The sequence below is a fragment of the Etheostoma spectabile genome, unplaced genomic scaffold (genome assembly GCF_008692095.1).
Source record: "Etheostoma spectabile isolate EspeVRDwgs_2016 unplaced genomic scaffold, UIUC_Espe_1.0 scaffold00018243, whole genome shotgun sequence".
Classification (NCBI taxonomy): domain Eukaryota; kingdom Metazoa; phylum Chordata; class Actinopteri; order Perciformes; family Percidae; genus Etheostoma; species Etheostoma spectabile.
The window spans coordinates 1-16800 of NW_022604172.1; the positions used below are offsets into that span (position 1 = coordinate 1).

The window sequence follows — 16800 nt, forward strand, 5'->3', positions numbered from 1 at the left end:
AATTGTTCCATCCTCTGCTTCATTTTACAATGATAGAAACTGGACAGATCAGGATAAAGGTCCTGCAGGATGCCCCACGTTTTGGATTAGAACAAGATTTGACTGGATTTGTATGTACAATGGCAACAAAGATCAACTGTTTGCATAGAAGGTGTGAGAACCCAGATACTCCCATGCTCTCTGAACTAGGGCTTGTGGGGAAAGGGTAATGTGTCTGATTAAATTTCACAAGACGTAATGGATGACTCCTGGATGTTTGTTCTGTTCTTTAGCTATTAAATTACTTGATACTCATTTCCAGTTTACTCCGGTACAAACTGTCTATCACAGTAAATTTATACGTATGAACAGTCTAATAATGCGTAAATAGCTTTTCAACATGTGCTAAAACAGCCCTAAATCCTTCAATTTAACTCAAGCAAAGCTATCATCAAGCTTTATTAGTTGTTTTTTTCGAATCAGCAGCAACTAGATAAACTATCCCTGGAATTATCAGTTGTACTCTTCAATTAGGGAAACCTAGAAAATAGCAGCATATTTGTGATTCAGATTTCCGACTAGGCTATGACAACAACGCGGCAATTTCAATACCAAAATGGCCGTGATCTCATAGTGCTTGGTACTTTGCGTTGCGGCGGCTACAGCAACCCCGTTAGGAATCTGGGTCACGGCACCTGTGAGGAGCTACTTTTCTGTTGTTCCTTTGAATTACTACTTCTTCTGCTTTACTTTACATTGATAAAAACTGGACAGCTTAGCCTAAAGTCCTTCAAGAGTCCCCAAATTTTGGACAACAACAAACATTTGACTGGCCTTCTCTACGTTTGCCAACAAAGATCACAAATATTTGCTACATGGTGAGGAAACGTAGCTTTTTCCCAAAGATGAATGTAGGCTAGTGGCGCAATGGATAACGTGTCTGACTACAAATCAGAAGATTCTGGTTCGACTCCTAGCTAGTCGGATTGCTCTTAGCACCTAAATCCGTTGTTTGTCATTTCCAACTTTACCCCCCAACACAAACACTACAAAGAAAATGGACATATATGAAGAGCAAATGATGTGTTCTCATTGTTTCAACATGTGTGTAAATTTATCTAAGCCCCTTGGTGTCAGTCAACTACAGCAATAATCAAGCTGATGTTTTCCTGTTTTTGCTTGCTAATCATCTTTCCTTGAAAAAACTAATTTGTCCCTGAAGGACAGAATCAGCAGTGCTAGAAAACATCCATGAAATTTTCATTTGTTAGTCAACAATAGAGAAAGCGGGAAAATATCAGTAGAGTTGAAGTTCAGAGTTCCAACTATGCTATCACACAAAACCAAGGCCCACTGCTACCAAGTGGCCGTGATCGTATAGTGGTTAGTACTCTGCGTTGTGGCCGCAGCAACCACGGTTCGAATCCGGGTCTCGGCAACTTTGAGAAGCTTGATCTCTGTTATGCCTCTAAGTTCCATCCTCTGCTTCATTTTACAATGATAGAAAACTGGACAGATCAGGATAAAGGTCCTGCAGGAGGCCCCACGTTTTGGATTAGAACAAAGATTGACTGGATTTCTGTACAATTGGCAACAAAGATCAACTGTTTGCATAGAATGGTGTGAGAACCCAGACACTCCCAATGCTCTCTGAACCTAGGGCTTGTGGGGCAATGGGTAATGTGTCTGATTACATTTCACAAGACGTAAGGGATGACTCCTGGATAGTTTGTTCTGTTCTTTAGCTATTAAATTACTTGATACTCATTTCCAAGTTTACTCCGGTACAAACTGTCTATCACAGTAAATTTATACGTATGAACAGTCTAATGATGCGTAAATAGCTTTTCAACATGTGCTAAACAGCCCTAAATCCTTCAATTTAACTCAAGCAAAGCTATCATCAAGCTTTCTTGTATTTGTTTTTTCGAATCAGCAGCACTAGATAAACTATCCCTGGAATTATCAGTTGTTACTCTTCAATTAGGGAAACCTAGAAAATAGCAGCATTTTGTGATTCAGATTTCCGACTATGCTATCACAACAACGCGGCAATTCAATACCAAATGGCCGTGATCTCATAGTGCTTGGTACTTTGCGTTGCGGCGGCTACAGCAACCCGTTAGGAATCTGGGTCACGGCACCTGTGAGGAGCTACTTTTCTGTTGTTCTTTGAATTACTACTTCTTCTGCTTTACTTTACATTGATAAAAACTGGACAGCTTAGCCTTAAAGTCCTTCAAGAGTCCCCAAATATTTGGACAACAACAAACATTTGACTGGCCTTCTCTACGTTTGCCAACAAAGAGCACAACTATTTGCATACAATGGTGAGGAAAGTAGCTTTTTTCCAATGCTGAATGTAGGGCTAGTGGCGCAATGATAAACGCGTCTGACTACGAATCAGAAGATTCTAGGTTCGACTCCTAGCTAGCTCGGATTGCTCTTTAGCACCTAAATCCGTTGTTTGTCGTTTCCAACTTTACCCCCCAACACAAACACTACAAGAAAATGGACATATATGAAGAGCCAAATGATGTGTTCTCAGGTTTCAACATGTGTGTAAATTTATCTAAGCCCTGGTGTTCAGTAACTACAGCAATAATCAGTGATGTTTTCCGTTTTTGCTTGCTAATCATCTTTCCTGAAAACACTAATTGGTCCCTGAAGGACAGAAATCAGCAGTGCTAGATAAAACATCCCTGAAATTTCATTGGTTAGTCAAATTAGAGAACAACGCGGCAATGTCAATACCCAATGGCCGTGATCTCATAGTGCTTGGTACTTTGCGTTGCGCGGCTACAGCAACCCCGTTAGAATCTGGGTCACGGCACCTGTGAGGAGCTACTTTTCTGTTTTCCTTTGAATTACTACTTCTTCTGCTTTACTTTACATGATAAAAATGGGAAGCTTAGCTTAAAGTCCTTCAAGAGTCCCCAAAATTTTGGACAACAACAAACATTTGACTGGCCTTCTCTACGTTTGCCAACAAAGAGCACAACTATTTGCATACAATGGTGAGGAAACGTAGCTTTATTCCAATGCTGAAGTAGGGTAGTGGCGCAATGGATAACGCGTCTGACTACGAATCAGAAGATTCTAGGTTCGACTCCTAGCTAGCCAGATTGCTCTTTAGCACCTAAATCCGTTGTTTGTCATTTCCAACTTTACCCCCCAACACAAACACTACAAGAAAATGGACATAATGAAGAGCCAAATGATGTGTTCTCATTGTTTCAACATGTGTGTAAATTTATCTAAGCCCCTTGGTGTCAGTCAACTACAGCAATAATCAAGCTGATGTTTTTGTTTTTGCTTGCTAATCTCTTTCCTTGAAAAAAAAATTTGTCCCTGAAGGACAGAATCAGCAGTGCTAGAAAACCATCCATGAAATTTTCATTTGTTAGTCAACAATTAGAGAAAGCGGAAAATATCAGTAGAGTTGAAGTTCAGAGTTCCAACTATGCTATCACAAAAACAAGGCCCCACTGCTACCAAGTGGCCGTGATCGTATAGTGGTTAGTACTCTGCGTTGTGGCCGCAGCAAACCCGGTTCGAATCCGGGTCTCGGCAACTTTGAGAAGCTTGATCTCTGTTATGCCTCTAAATGTTCCATCCTCTGCTTCATTTTACAATGATAGAACTGGACAGATCAGGATAAAGGTCCTGCAGGAGGCCCCACGTTTTGGATTAGAACAAAGATTTGACTGGATTCTGTACAATTGGCAACAAAGATCAACTGTTTGCATAGAATGGTGTGAGAACCCAGACACTCCCAATGCTCTCTGAACCTAGGGCTTGTGGGGCAATGGGTAATGTGTCTGATTACATTTCACAAGACGTAAGGGATGACTCCTGGATAGTTTGTTCTGTTCTTTAGCTATTAAATTACTTGATACTCATTTCCAAGTTTACTCCGGTACAAAACTGTCTATCACAGTAAATTTATACGTATGAACAGTCTAATGATGCGTAAATAGCTTTTCAACATGTGCTAAAACAGCCCTAAATCCTTCAATAAACTCAAGCAAAGCTATCATCAAGCTTTCTCGTATTTGTTTTTTTCGAATCAGCAGCACTAGATAAACTATCCCTGGAATTATCAGTTGTTACTCTTCAATTAGGGAAACCTAGAAAATAGCAGCATATTTGTGATTCAGATTTCCGACTATGCTATCACAACAACGCGGCAATTTCAATACCAAATGGCCGTGATCTCATAGTGCTTGGTACTTTGCGTTGCGGCGGCTACAGCAACCCCGTTAGGAATCTGGGTCACGGCACCTGTGAGGAGCTACTTTTCTGTTGTTCCTTTGAATTACTACTTCTTCTGCTTTACTTTACATTGATAAAAACTGGACAGCTTAGCCTAAAAGTCCTTCAAGAGTCCCAAATTTTGGACAACAACAAACATTTGACTGGCCTTCTCTACGTTTGCCAACAAAGATCACAACTATTTGCATACAATGGTGAGGAAACGTAGCTTTTTTCCCAATGCTGAATGTAGGGCTAGTGGCGCAATGGATAACGCGTCTGACTACGAATCAGAAGATTCTAGGTTCGACTCCTAGCTAGCTCGGATTGCTCTTTAGCACCTAAATCCGTTGTTTGTCATTTCCAACTTTACCCCCAAACAAAACACTACAAAGAAAATGGACATATATGAAGAGCCAAATGATGTGTTCTCATTGTTTCAACATGTGTGTAAATTTATCTAAGCCCCTTGGTGTCAGTCAACTACAGCAATAATCAAGCTGATGTTTTCCTGTTTTGCTTGCTAATCATCTTTCCTTGAAAAAACTAATTTGTCCTGAAGGACAGAATCAGCAGTGCTAGATAAACCATCCATGAAATTTTCATTTGTTAGTCAACAATTAGAGAAAGCGGGAAAATATCAGTAGAGTTGAAGTTCAGAGTTCCAACTATGCTATCACAAAACAAGGCCCCACTGCTACCAAGTGGCCGTGATCGTATAGTGGTTAGTACTCTGCGTTGTGGCCGCAGCAACCCCGGTTCGAATCCGGGTCTCGGCAACTTTGAGAAGCTTGATCTCTGTTATGCCTCTAAATTGTTCCATCCTCTGCTTCATTTTACAATGATAGAAACTGGACAGATCAGGATAAAGGTCCTGCAGGAGGCCCCACGTTTTGGATTAGAACAAAGATTTGACTGGATTTCTGTACAATTGGCAACAAAGATCAACTGTTTGCATAGAATGGTGTGAGAACCCAGATACTCCCAATGCTCTCTGAACCTAGGGCTTGTGGGGCAATGGGTAATGTGTCTGATTACATTTCACAAGACGTAAGGGATGACTCCTGGATAGTTTGTTCTGTTCTTTAGCTATTAAATTACTTGATACTCATTTCCAAGTTTACTCCGGTACAAACTGTCTATCACAGTAAATTTATACGTATGAACAGTCTAATGATGCGTAAATAGCTTTTCAACATGTGCTAAAACAGCCCTAAATCCTTCAATTTAACTCAAGCAAAGCTATCATCAAGCTTTCTCTGTATTTGTTTTTTTCGAATCAGCAGCACTAGATAAACTATCCCTGGAATTATCAGTTGTTACTCTTCAATTAGGGAAACCTAGAAAATAGCAGCATATTTGTGATTCAGATTTCCGACTATGCTATCACAACAACGCGGCAATTTCAATACCAAATGGCCGTGATCTCATAGTGCTTGGTACTTTGCGTTGCGGCGGCTACAGCAACCCCGTTAGGAATCTGGGTCACGGCACCTGTGAGGAGCTACTTTTCTGTTGTTCCTTTGAATTACTACTTCTTCTGCTTTACTTTACATTGATAAAACTGGACAGCTTAGCCTAAAAGTCCTTCAAGAGTCCCCAAATTTTGGACAACAACAAACATTTGACTGGCCTTCTCTACGTTTGCCAACAAAGATCACAACTATTTGCATACAATGGTGAGGAAACGTAGCTTTTTTCCCAATGCTGAATGTAGGGCTAGTGGCGCAATGGATAACGCGTCTGACTACGAATCAGAAGATTCTAGGTTCGACTCCTAGCTAGCTCGGATTGCTCTTTAGCACCTAAATCCGTTGTTTGTCATTTCCAACTTTACCCCCCAACACAAACACTACAAAGAAAATGGACATATATGAAGAGCCAAATGATGTGTTCTCATTGTTTCAACATGTGTGTAAATTTATCTAAGCCCCTTGGTGTCAGTCAACTACAGCAATAATCAAGCTGATGTTTTCCTGTTTTTGCTTGCTAATCATCTTTCCTTGAAAAAACTAATTTGTCCCTGAAGGACAGAATCAGCAGTGCTAGATAAACCATCCATGAAATTTTCATTTGTTAGTCAACAATTAGAGAAAGCGGGAAAATATCAGTAGAGTTGAAGTTCAGAGTTCCAACTATGCTATCACAAAAACAAGGCCCCACTGCTGACAAGTGGCCGTGATCGTATAGTGGTTAGTACTCTGCGTTGTGGCCGCAGCAACCCCGGTTCGAATCCGGGTCTCGGCAACTTTGAGAAGCTTGATCTCTGTTATGCCTCTAAATTGTTCCATCCTCTGCTTCATTTTACAATGATAGAAACTGGACAGATCAGGATAAAGGTCCTGCAGGAGGCCCCACGTTTTGGATTAGAACAAAGATTTGACTGGATTTCTGTACAATTGGCAACAAAGATCAACTGTTTGCATAGAATGGTGTGAGAACCCAGATACTCCCAATGCTCTCTGAACCTAGGGCTTGTGGGGCAATGGGTAATGTGTCTGATTACATTTCACAAGACGTAAGGGATGACTCCTGGATAGTTTGTTCTGTTCTTTAGCTATTAAATTACTTGATACTCATTTCCAAGTTTACTCCGGTACAAACTGTCTATCACAGTAAATTTATACGTATGAACAGTCTAATGATGCGTAAATAGCTTTTCAACATGTGCTAAAACAGCCCTAAATCCTTCAATTTAACTCAAGCAAAGCTATCATCAAGCTTTCTCTGTATTTGTTTTTTTCGAATCAGCAGCACTAGATAAACTATCCCTGGAATTATCAGTTGTTACTCTTCAATTAGGGAAACCTAGAAAATAGCAGCATATTTGTGATTCAGATTTCCGACTATGCTATCACAACAACGCGGCAATTTCAATACCAAATGGCCGTGATCTCATAGTGCTTGGTACTTTGCGTTGCGGCGGCTACAGCAACCCCGTTAGGAATCTGGGTCACGGCACCTGTGAGGAGCTACTTTTCTGTTGTTCCTTTGAATTACTACTTCTTCTGCTTTACTTTACATTGATAAAAACTGGACAGCTTAGCCTAAAAGTCCTTCAAGAGTCCCCAAATTTTGGACAACAACAAACATTTGACTGGCCTTCTCTACGTTTGCCAACAAAGATCACAACTATTTGCATACAATGGTGAGGAAACGTAGCTTTTTTCCCAATGCTGAATGTAGGGCTAGTGGCGCAATGGATAACGCGTCTGACTACGAATCAGAAGATTCTAGGTTCGACTCCTAGCTAGCTCGGATTGCTCTTTAGCACCTAAATCCGTTGTTTGTCATTTCCAACTTTACCCCCCAACACAAACACTACAAAGAAAATGGACATATATGAAGAGCCAAATGATGTGTTCTCATTGTTTCAACATGTGTGTAAATTTATCTAAGCCCCTTGGTGTCAGTCAACTACAGCAATAATCAAGCTGATGTTTTCCTGTTTTTGCTTGCTAATCATCTTTCCTTGAAAAAACTAATTTGTCCCTGAAGGACAGAATCAGCAGTGCTAGATAAACCATCCATGAAATTTTCATTTGTTAGTCAACAATTAGAGAAAGCGGGAAAATATCAGTAGAGTTGAAGTTCAGAGTTCCAACTATGCTATCACAAAAACAAGGCCCCACTGCTACCAAGTGGCCGTGATCGTATAGTGGTTAGTACTCTGCGTTGTGGCCGCAGCAACCACGGTTCGAATCCGGGTCTCGGCAACTTTGAGAAGCTTGATCTCTGTTATGCCTCTAAATTGTTCCATCCTCTGCTTCATTTTACAATGATAGAAACTGGACAGATCAGGATAAAGGTCCTGCAGGAGGCCCCACGTTTTGGATTAGAACAAAGATTTGACTGGATTTCTGTACAATTGGCAACAAAGATCAACTGTTTGCATAGAATGGTGTGAGAACCCAGACACTCCCAATGCTCTCTGAACCTAGGGCTTGTGGGGCAATGGGTAATGTGTCTGATTACATTTCACAAGACGTAAGGGATGACTCCTGGATAGTTTGTTCTGTTCTTTAGCTATTAAATTACTTGATACTCATTTCCAAGTTTACTCCGGTACAAACTGTCTATCACAGTAAATTTATACGTATGAACAGTCTAATGATGCGTAAATAGCTTTTCAACATGTGCTAAAACAGCCCTAAATCCTTCAATTTAACTCAAGCAAAGCTATCATCAAGCTTTCTCTGTATTTGTTTTTTTCGAATCAGCAGCACTAGATAAACTATCCCTGGAATTATCAGTTGTTACTCTTCAATTAGGGAAACCTAGAAAATAGCAGCATATTTGTGATTCAGATTTCCGACTATGCTATCACAACAACGCGGCAATTTCAATACCAAATGGCCGTGATCTCATAGTGCTTGGTACTTTGCGTTGCGGCGGCTACAGCAACCCCGTTAGGAATCTGGGTCACGGCACCTGTGAGGAGCTACTTTTCTGTTGTTCCTTTGAATTACTACTTCTTCTGCTTTACTTTACATTGATAAAAACTGGACAGCTTAGCCTAAAAGTCCTTCAAGAGTCCCCAAATTTTGGACAACAACAAACATTTGACTGGCCTTCTCTACGTTTGCCAACAAAGATCACAACTATTTGCATACAATGGTGAGGAAACGTAGCTTTTTTCCCAATGCTGAATGTAGGGCTAGTGGCGCAATGGATAACGCGTCTGACTACGAATCAGAAGATTCTAGGTTCGACTCCTAGCTAGCTCGGATTGCTCTTTAGCACCTAAATCCGTTGTTTGTCATTTCCAACTTTACCCCCCAACACAAACACTACAAAGAAAATGGACATATATGAAGAGCCAAATGATGTGTTCTCATTGTTTCAACATGTGTGTAAATTTATCTAAGCCCCTTGGTGTCAGTCAACTACAGCAATAATCAAGCTGATGTTTTCCTGTTTTTGCTTGCTAATCATCTTTCCTTGAAAAAACTAATTTGTCCCTGAAGGACAGAATCAGCAGTGCTAGATAAACCATCCATGAAATTTTCATTTGTTAGTCAACAATTAGAGAAAGCGGGAAAATATCAGTAGAGTTGAAGTTCAGAGTTCCAACTATGCTATCACAAAAACAAGGCCCCACTGCTGACAAGTGGCCGTGATCGTATAGTGGTTAGTACTCTGCGTTGTGGCCGCAGCAACCCCGGTTCGAATCCGGGTCTCGGCAACTTTGAGAAGCTTGATCTCTGTTATGCCTCTAAATTGTTCCATCCTCTGCTTCATTTTACAATGATAGAAACTGGACAGATCAGGATAAAGGTCCTGCAGGAGGCCCCACGTTTTGGATTAGAACAAAGATTTGACTGGATTTCTGTACAATTGGCAACAAAGATCAACTGTTTGCATAGAATGGTGTGAGAACCCAGATACTCCCAATGCTCTCTGAACCTAGGGCTTGTGGGGCAATGGGTAATGTGTCTGATTACATTTCACAAGACGTAAGGGATGACTCCTGGATAGTTTGTTCTGTTCTTTAGCTATTAAATTACTTGATACTCATTTCCAAGTTTACTCCGGTACAAACTGTCTATCACAGTAAATTTATACGTATGAACAGTCTAATGATGCGTAAATAGCTTTTCAACATGTGCTAAAACAGCCCTAAATCCTTCAATTTAACTCAAGCAAAGCTATCATCAAGCTTTCTCTGTATTTGTTTTTTTCGAATCAGCAGCACTAGATAAACTATCCCTGGAATTATCAGTTGTTACTCTTCAATTAGGGAAACCTAGAAAATAGCAGCATATTTGTGATTCAGATTTCCGACTATGCTATCACAACAACGCGGCAATTTCAATACCAAATGGCCGTGATCTCATAGTGCTTGGTACTTTGCGTTGCGGCGGCTACAGCAACCCCGTTAGGAATCTGGGTCACGGCACCTGTGAGGAGCTACTTTTCTGTTGTTCCTTTGAATTACTACTTCTTCTGCTTTACTTTACATTGATAAAACTGGACAGCTTAGCCTAAAAGTCCTTCAAGAGTCCCCAAATTTTGGACAACAACAAACATTTGACTGGCCTTCTCTACGTTTGCCAACAAAGATCACAACTATTTGCATACAATGGTGAGGAAACGTAGCTTTTTTCCCAATGCTGAATGTAGGGCTAGTGGCGCAATGGATAACGCGTCTGACTACGAATCAGAAGATTCTAGGTTCGACTCCTAGCTAGCTCGGATTGCTCTTTAGCACCTAAATCCGTTGTTTGTCATTTCCAACTTTACCCCCCAACACAAACACTACAAAGAAAATGGACATATATGAAGAGCCAAATGATGTGTTCTCATTGTTTCAACATGTGTGTAAATTTATCTAAGCCCCTTGGTGTCAGTCAACTACAGCAATAATCAAGCTGATGTTTTCCTGTTTTTGCTTGCTAATCATCTTTCCTTGAAAAAACTAATTTGTCCCTGAAGGACAGAATCAGCAGTGCTAGATAAACCATCCATGAAATTTTCATTTGTTAGTCAACAATTAGAGAAAGCGGGAAAATATCAGTAGAGTTGAAGTTCAGAGTTCCAACTATGCTATCACAAAAACAAGGCCCCACTGCTACCAAGTGGCCGTGATCGTATAGTGGTTAGTACTCTGCGTTGTGGCCGCAGCAACCCCGGTTCGAATCCGGGTCTCGGCAACTTTGAGAAGCTTGATCTCTGTTATGCCTCTAAATTGTTCCATCCTCTGCTTCATTTTACAATGATAGAAACTGGACAGATCAGGATAAAGGTCCTGCAGGAGGCCCCACGTTTTGGATTAGAACAAAGATTTGACTGGATTTCTGTACAATTGGCAACAAAGATCAACTGTTTGCATAGAATGGTGTGAGAACCCAGATACTCCCAATGCTCTCTGAACCTAGGGCTTGTGGGGCAATGGGTAATGTGTCTGATTACATTTCACAAGACGTAAGGGATGACTCCTGGATAGTTTGTTCTGTTCTTTAGCTATTAAATTACTTGATACTCATTTCCAAGTTTACTCCGGTACAAACTGTCTATCACAGTAAATTTATACGTATGAACAGTCTAATGATGCGTAAATAGCTTTTCAACATGTGCTAAAACAGCCCTAAATCCTTCAATTTAACTCAAGCAAAGCTATCATCAAGCTTTCTCTGTATTTGTTTTTTTCGAATCAGCAGCACTAGATAAACTATCCCTGGAATTATCAGTTGTTACTCTTCAATTAGGGAAACCTAGAAAATAGCAGCATATTTGTGATTCAGATTTCCGACTATGCTATCACAACAACGCGGCAATTTCAATACCAAATGGCCGTGATCTCATAGTGCTTGGTACTTTGCGTTGCGGCGGCTACAGCAACCCCGTTAGGAATCTGGGTCACGGCACCTGTGAGGAGCTACTTTTCTGTTGTTCCTTTGAATTACTACTTCTTCTGCTTTACTTTACATTGATAAAAACTGGACAGCTTAGCCTAAAAGTCCTTCAAGAGTCCCCAAATTTTGGACAACAACAAACATTTGACTGGCCTTCTCTACGTTTGCCAACAAAGATCACAACTATTTGCATACAATGGTGAGGAAACGTAGCTTTTTTCCCAATGCTGAATGTAGGGCTAGTGGCGCAATGGATAACGCGTCTGACTACGAATCAGAAGATTCTAGGTTCGACTCCTAGCTAGCTCGGATTGCTCTTTAGCACCTAAATCCGTTGTTTGTCATTTCCAACTTTACCCCCCAACACAAACACTACAAAGAAAATGGACATATATGAAGAGCCAAATGATGTGTTCTCATTGTTTCAACATGTGTGTAAATTTATCTAAGCCCCTTGGTGTCAGTCAACTACAGCAATAATCAAGCTGATGTTTTCCTGTTTTTGCTTGCTAATCATCTTTCCTTGAAAAAACTAATTTGTCCCTGAAGGACAGAATCAGCAGTGCTAGATAAACCATCCATGAAATTTTCATTTGTTAGTCAACAATTAGAGAAAGCGGGAAAATATCAGTAGAGTTGAAGTTCAGAGTTCCAACTATGCTATCACAAAAACAAGGCCCCACTGCTACCAAGTGGCCGTGATCGTATAGTGGTTAGTACTCTGCGTTGTGGCCGCAGCAACCCCGGTTCGAATCCGGGTCTCGGCAACTTTGAGAAGCTTGATCTCTGTTATGCCTCTAAATTGTTCCATCCTCTGCTTCATTTTACAATGATAGAAACTGGACAGATCAGGATAAAGGTCCTGCAGGAGGCCCCACGTTTTGGATTAGAACAAAGATTTGACTGGATTTCTGTACAATTGGCAACAAAGATCAACTGTTTGCATAGAATGGTGTGAGAACCCAGATACTCCCAATGCTCTCTGAACCTAGGGCTTGTGGGGCAATGGGTAATGTGTCTGATTACATTTCACAAGACGTAAGGGATGACTCCTGGATAGTTTGTTCTGTTCTTTAGCTATTAAATTACTTGATACTCATTTCCAAGTTTACTCCGGTACAAACTGTCTATCACAGTAAATTTATACGTATGAACAGTCTAATGATGCGTAAATAGCTTTTCAACATGTGCTAAAACAGCCCTAAATCCTTCAATTTAACTCAAGCAAAGCTATCATCAAGCTTTCTCTGTATTTGTTTTTTTCGAATCAGCAGCACTAGATAAACTATCCCTGGAATTATCAGTTGTTACTCTTCAATTAGGGAAACCTAGAAAATAGCAGCATATTTGTGATTCAGATTTCCGACTATGCTATCACAACAACGCGGCAATTTCAATACCAAATGGCCGTGATCTCATAGTGCTTGGTACTTTGCGTTGCGGCGGCTACAGCAACCCCGTTAGGAATCTGGGTCACGGCACCTGTGAGGAGCTACTTTTCTGTTGTTCCTTTGAATTACTACTTCTTCTGCTTTACTTTACATTGATAAAAACTGGACAGCTTAGCCTAAAAGTCCTTCAAGAGTCCCCAAATTTTGGACAACAACAAACATTTGACTGGCCTTCTCTACGTTTGCCAACAAAGATCACAACTATTTGCATACAATGGTGAGGAAACGTAGCTTTTTTCCCAATGCTGAATGTAGGGCTAGTGGCGCAATGGATAACGCGTCTGACTACGAATCAGAAGATTCTAGGTTCGACTCCTAGCTAGCTCGGATTGCTCTTTAGCACCTAAATCCGTTGTTTGTCATTTCCAACTTTACCCCCCAACACAAACACTACAAAGAAAATGGACATATATGAAGAGCCAAATGATGTGTTCTCATTGTTTCAACATGTGTGTAAATTTATCTAAGCCCCTTGGTGTCAGTCAACTACAGCAATAATCAAGCTGATGTTTTCCTGTTTTTGCTTGCTAATCATCTTTCCTTGAAAAAACAATTTGTCCCTGAAGGACAGAATCAGCAGTGCTAGATAAACCATCCATGAAATTTTCATTTGTTAGTCAACAATTAGAGAAAGCGGGAAAATATCAGTAGAGTTGAAGTTCAGAGTTCCAACTATGCTATCACAAAAACAAGGCCCCACTGCTACCAAGTGGCCGTGATCGTATAGTGGTTAGTACTCTGCGTTGTGGCCGCAGCAACCCCGGTTCGAATCCGGGTCTCGGCAACTTTGAGAAGCTTGATCTCTGTTATGCCTCTAAATTGTTCCATCCTCTGCTTCATTTTACAATGATAGAAACTGGACAGATCAGGATAAAGGTCCTGCAGGAGGCCCCACGTTTTGGATTAGAACAAAGATTTGACTGGATTTCTGTACAATTGGCAACAAAGATCAACTGTTTGCATAGAATGGTGTGAGAACCCAGATACTCCCAATGCTCTCTGAACCTAGGGCTTGTGGGGCAATGGGTAATGTGTCTGATTACATTTCACAAGACGTAAGGGATGACTCCTGGATAGTTTGTTCTGTTCTTTAGCTATTAAATTACTTGATACTCATTTCCAAGTTTACTCCGGTACAAACTGTCTATCACAGTAAATTTATACGTATGAACAGTCTAATGATGCGTAAATAGCTTTTCAACATGTGCTAAAACAGCCCTAAATCCTTCAATTTAACTCAAGCAAAGCTATCATCAAGCTTTCTCTGTATTTGTTTTTTTCGAATCAGCAGCACTAGATAAACTATCCCTGGAATTATCAGTTGTTACTCTTCAATTAGGGAAACCTAGAAAATAGCAGCATATTTGTGATTCAGATTTCCGACTATGCTATCACAACAACGCGGCAATTTCAATACCAAATGGCCGTGATCTCATAGTGCTTGGTACTTTGCGTTGCGGCGGCTACAGCAACCCCGTTAGGAATCTGGGTCACGGCACCTGTGAGGAGCTACTTTTCTGTTGTTCCTTTGAATTACTACTTCTTCTGCTTTACTTTACATTGATAAAAACTGGACAGCTTAGCCTAAAAGTCCTTCAAGAGTCCCCAAATTTTGGACAACAACAAACATTTGACTGGCCTTCTCTACGTTTGCCAACAAAGATCACAACTATTTGCATACAATGGTGAGGAAACGTAGCTTTTTTCCCAATGCTGAATGTAGGGCTAGTGGCGCAATGGATAACGCGTCTGACTACGAATCAGAAGATTCTAGGTTCGACTCCTAGCTAGCTCGGATTGCTCTTTAGCACCTAAATCCGTTGTTTGTCATTTCCAACTTTACCCCCCAACACAAACACTACAAAGAAAATGGACATATATGAAGAGCCAAATGATGTGTTCTCATTGTTTCAACATGTGTGTAAATTTATCTAAGCCCCTTGGTGTCAGTCAACTACAGCAATAATCAAGCTGATGTTTTCCTGTTTTTGCTTGCTAATCATCTTTCCTTGAAAAAACTAATTTGTCCCTGAAGGACAGAATCAGCAGTGCTAGATAAACCATCCATGAAATTTTCATTTGTTAGTCAACAATTAGAGAAAGCGGGAAAATATCAGTAGAGTTGAAGTTCAGAGTTCCAACTATGCTATCACAAAAACAAGGCCCCACTGCTGACAAGTGGCCGTGATCGTATAGTGGTTAGTACTCTGCGTTGTGGCCGCAGCAACCCCGGTTCGAATCCGGGTCTCGGCAACTTTGAGAAGCTTGATCTCTGTTATGCCTCTAAATTGTTCCATCCTCTGCTTCATTTTACAATGATAGAAACTGGACAGATCAGGATAAAGGTCCTGCAGGAGGCCCCACGTTTTGGATTAGAACAAAGATTTGACTGGATTTCTGTACAATTGGCAACAAAGATCAACTGTTTGCATAGAATGGTGTGAGAACCCAGATACTCCCAATGCTCTCTGAACCTAGGGCTTGTGGGGCAATGGGTAATGTGTCTGATTACATTTCACAAGACGTAAGGGATGACTCCTGGATAGTTTGTTCTGTTCTTTAGCTATTAAATTACTTGATACTCATTTCCAAGTTTACTCCGGTACAAACTGTCTATCACAGTAAATTTATACGTATGAACAGTCTAATGATGCGTAAATAGCTTTTCAACATGTGCTAAAACAGCCCTAAATCCTTCAATTTAACTCAAGCAAAGCTATCATCAAGCTTTCTCTGTATTTGTTTTTTTCGAATCAGCAGCACTAGATAAACTATCCCTGGAATTATCAGTTGTTACTCTTCAATTAGGGAAACCTAGAAAATAGCAGCATATTTGTGATTCAGATTTCCGACTATGCTATCACAACAACGCGGCAATTTCAATACCAAATGGCCGTGATCTCATAGTGCTTGGTACTTTGCGTTGCGGCGGCTACAGCAACCCCGTTAGGAATCTGGGTCACGGCACCTGTGAGGAGCTACTTTTCTGTTGTTCCTTTGAATTACTACTTCTTCTGCTTTACTTTACATTGATAAAAACTGGACAGCTTAGCCTAAAAGTCCTTCAAGAGTCCCCAAATTTTGGACAACAACAAACATTTGACTGGCCTTCTCTACGTTTGCCAACAAAGATCACAACTATTTGCATACAATGGTGAGGAAACGTAGCTTTTTTCCCAATGCTGAATGTAGGGCTAGTGGCGCAATGGATAACGCGTCTGACTACGAATCAGAAGATTCTAGGTTCGACTCCTAGCTAGCTCGGATTGCTCTTTAGCACCTAAATCCGTTGTTTGTCATTTCCAACTTTACCCCCCAACACAAACACTACAAAGAAAATGGACATATATGAAGAGCCAAATGATGTGTTCTCATTGTTTCAACATGTGTGTAAATTTATCTAAGCCCCTTGGTGTCAGTCAACTACAGCAATAATCAAGCTGATGTTTTCCTGTTTTTGCTTGCTAATCATCTTTCCTTGAAAAAACAAATTTGTCCCTGAAGGACAGAATCAGCAGTGCTAGATAAACCATCCATGAAATTTTCATTTGTTAGTCAACAATTAGAGAAAGCGGGAAAATATCAGTAGAGTTGAAGTTCAGAGTTCCAACTATGCTATCACAAAAACAAGGCCCCACTGCTACCAAGTGGCCGTGATCGTATAGTGGTTAGTACTCTGCGTTGTGGCCGCAGCAACCCCGGTTCGAATCCGGGTCTCGGCAACTTTGAGAAGCTTGATCTCTGTTATGCCTCTAAATTGT

The 16800-nt window shown here is 40.7% G+C and overlaps 20 non-coding genes across 20 annotated transcripts; all 20 read left to right on the forward strand.

Annotated features, from left to right (window-relative positions):
- Positions 1 to 2344: 2344 nt before the first annotated feature.
- Positions 2345 to 2417, forward strand: trnar-acg (transfer RNA arginine (anticodon ACG)). Its single transcript has one exon. It is a non-coding gene; the product is annotated as a tRNA-Arg (tRNA).
- A 613-nt stretch (positions 2418 to 3030) lies between these two features.
- trnar-acg (transfer RNA arginine (anticodon ACG)) lies at positions 3031 to 3103 on the forward strand. The gene has a single exon. It is a non-coding gene; the product is annotated as a tRNA-Arg (tRNA).
- Positions 3104 to 3480: 377 nt separating this feature from the next.
- trnah-gug (transfer RNA histidin (anticodon GUG)) lies at positions 3481 to 3552 on the forward strand. The gene has a single exon. It is a non-coding gene; the product is annotated as a tRNA-His (tRNA).
- Positions 3553 to 4485: 933 nt separating this feature from the next.
- On the forward strand, positions 4486 to 4558 carry trnar-acg (transfer RNA arginine (anticodon ACG)). Its single transcript has one exon. It is a non-coding gene; the product is annotated as a tRNA-Arg (tRNA).
- Positions 4559 to 4940: 382 nt separating this feature from the next.
- Positions 4941 to 5012, forward strand: trnah-gug (transfer RNA histidin (anticodon GUG)). The gene has a single exon. It is a non-coding gene; the product is annotated as a tRNA-His (tRNA).
- A 937-nt stretch (positions 5013 to 5949) lies between these two features.
- On the forward strand, positions 5950 to 6022 carry trnar-acg (transfer RNA arginine (anticodon ACG)). The gene has a single exon. It is a non-coding gene; the product is annotated as a tRNA-Arg (tRNA).
- Positions 6023 to 6408: 386 nt separating this feature from the next.
- Positions 6409 to 6480, forward strand: trnah-gug (transfer RNA histidin (anticodon GUG)). Its single transcript has one exon. It is a non-coding gene; the product is annotated as a tRNA-His (tRNA).
- A 938-nt stretch (positions 6481 to 7418) lies between these two features.
- On the forward strand, positions 7419 to 7491 carry trnar-acg (transfer RNA arginine (anticodon ACG)). Its single transcript has one exon. It is a non-coding gene; the product is annotated as a tRNA-Arg (tRNA).
- A 1396-nt stretch (positions 7492 to 8887) lies between these two features.
- trnar-acg (transfer RNA arginine (anticodon ACG)) lies at positions 8888 to 8960 on the forward strand. The gene has a single exon. It is a non-coding gene; the product is annotated as a tRNA-Arg (tRNA).
- A 386-nt stretch (positions 8961 to 9346) lies between these two features.
- Positions 9347 to 9418, forward strand: trnah-gug (transfer RNA histidin (anticodon GUG)). The gene has a single exon. It is a non-coding gene; the product is annotated as a tRNA-His (tRNA).
- Positions 9419 to 10355: 937 nt separating this feature from the next.
- On the forward strand, positions 10356 to 10428 carry trnar-acg (transfer RNA arginine (anticodon ACG)). The gene has a single exon. It is a non-coding gene; the product is annotated as a tRNA-Arg (tRNA).
- Positions 10429 to 10814: 386 nt separating this feature from the next.
- On the forward strand, positions 10815 to 10886 carry trnah-gug (transfer RNA histidin (anticodon GUG)). Its single transcript has one exon. It is a non-coding gene; the product is annotated as a tRNA-His (tRNA).
- Positions 10887 to 11824: 938 nt separating this feature from the next.
- trnar-acg (transfer RNA arginine (anticodon ACG)) lies at positions 11825 to 11897 on the forward strand. The gene has a single exon. It is a non-coding gene; the product is annotated as a tRNA-Arg (tRNA).
- Positions 11898 to 12283: 386 nt separating this feature from the next.
- On the forward strand, positions 12284 to 12355 carry trnah-gug (transfer RNA histidin (anticodon GUG)). Its single transcript has one exon. It is a non-coding gene; the product is annotated as a tRNA-His (tRNA).
- Positions 12356 to 13293: 938 nt separating this feature from the next.
- trnar-acg (transfer RNA arginine (anticodon ACG)) lies at positions 13294 to 13366 on the forward strand. The gene has a single exon. It is a non-coding gene; the product is annotated as a tRNA-Arg (tRNA).
- Positions 13367 to 13751: 385 nt separating this feature from the next.
- Positions 13752 to 13823, forward strand: trnah-gug (transfer RNA histidin (anticodon GUG)). The gene has a single exon. It is a non-coding gene; the product is annotated as a tRNA-His (tRNA).
- Positions 13824 to 14761: 938 nt separating this feature from the next.
- trnar-acg (transfer RNA arginine (anticodon ACG)) lies at positions 14762 to 14834 on the forward strand. The gene has a single exon. It is a non-coding gene; the product is annotated as a tRNA-Arg (tRNA).
- Positions 14835 to 15220: 386 nt separating this feature from the next.
- Positions 15221 to 15292, forward strand: trnah-gug (transfer RNA histidin (anticodon GUG)). The gene has a single exon. It is a non-coding gene; the product is annotated as a tRNA-His (tRNA).
- A 938-nt stretch (positions 15293 to 16230) lies between these two features.
- On the forward strand, positions 16231 to 16303 carry trnar-acg (transfer RNA arginine (anticodon ACG)). Its single transcript has one exon. It is a non-coding gene; the product is annotated as a tRNA-Arg (tRNA).
- Positions 16304 to 16689: 386 nt separating this feature from the next.
- Positions 16690 to 16761, forward strand: trnah-gug (transfer RNA histidin (anticodon GUG)). Its single transcript has one exon. It is a non-coding gene; the product is annotated as a tRNA-His (tRNA).
- Positions 16762 to 16800: the final 39 nt, after the last annotated feature.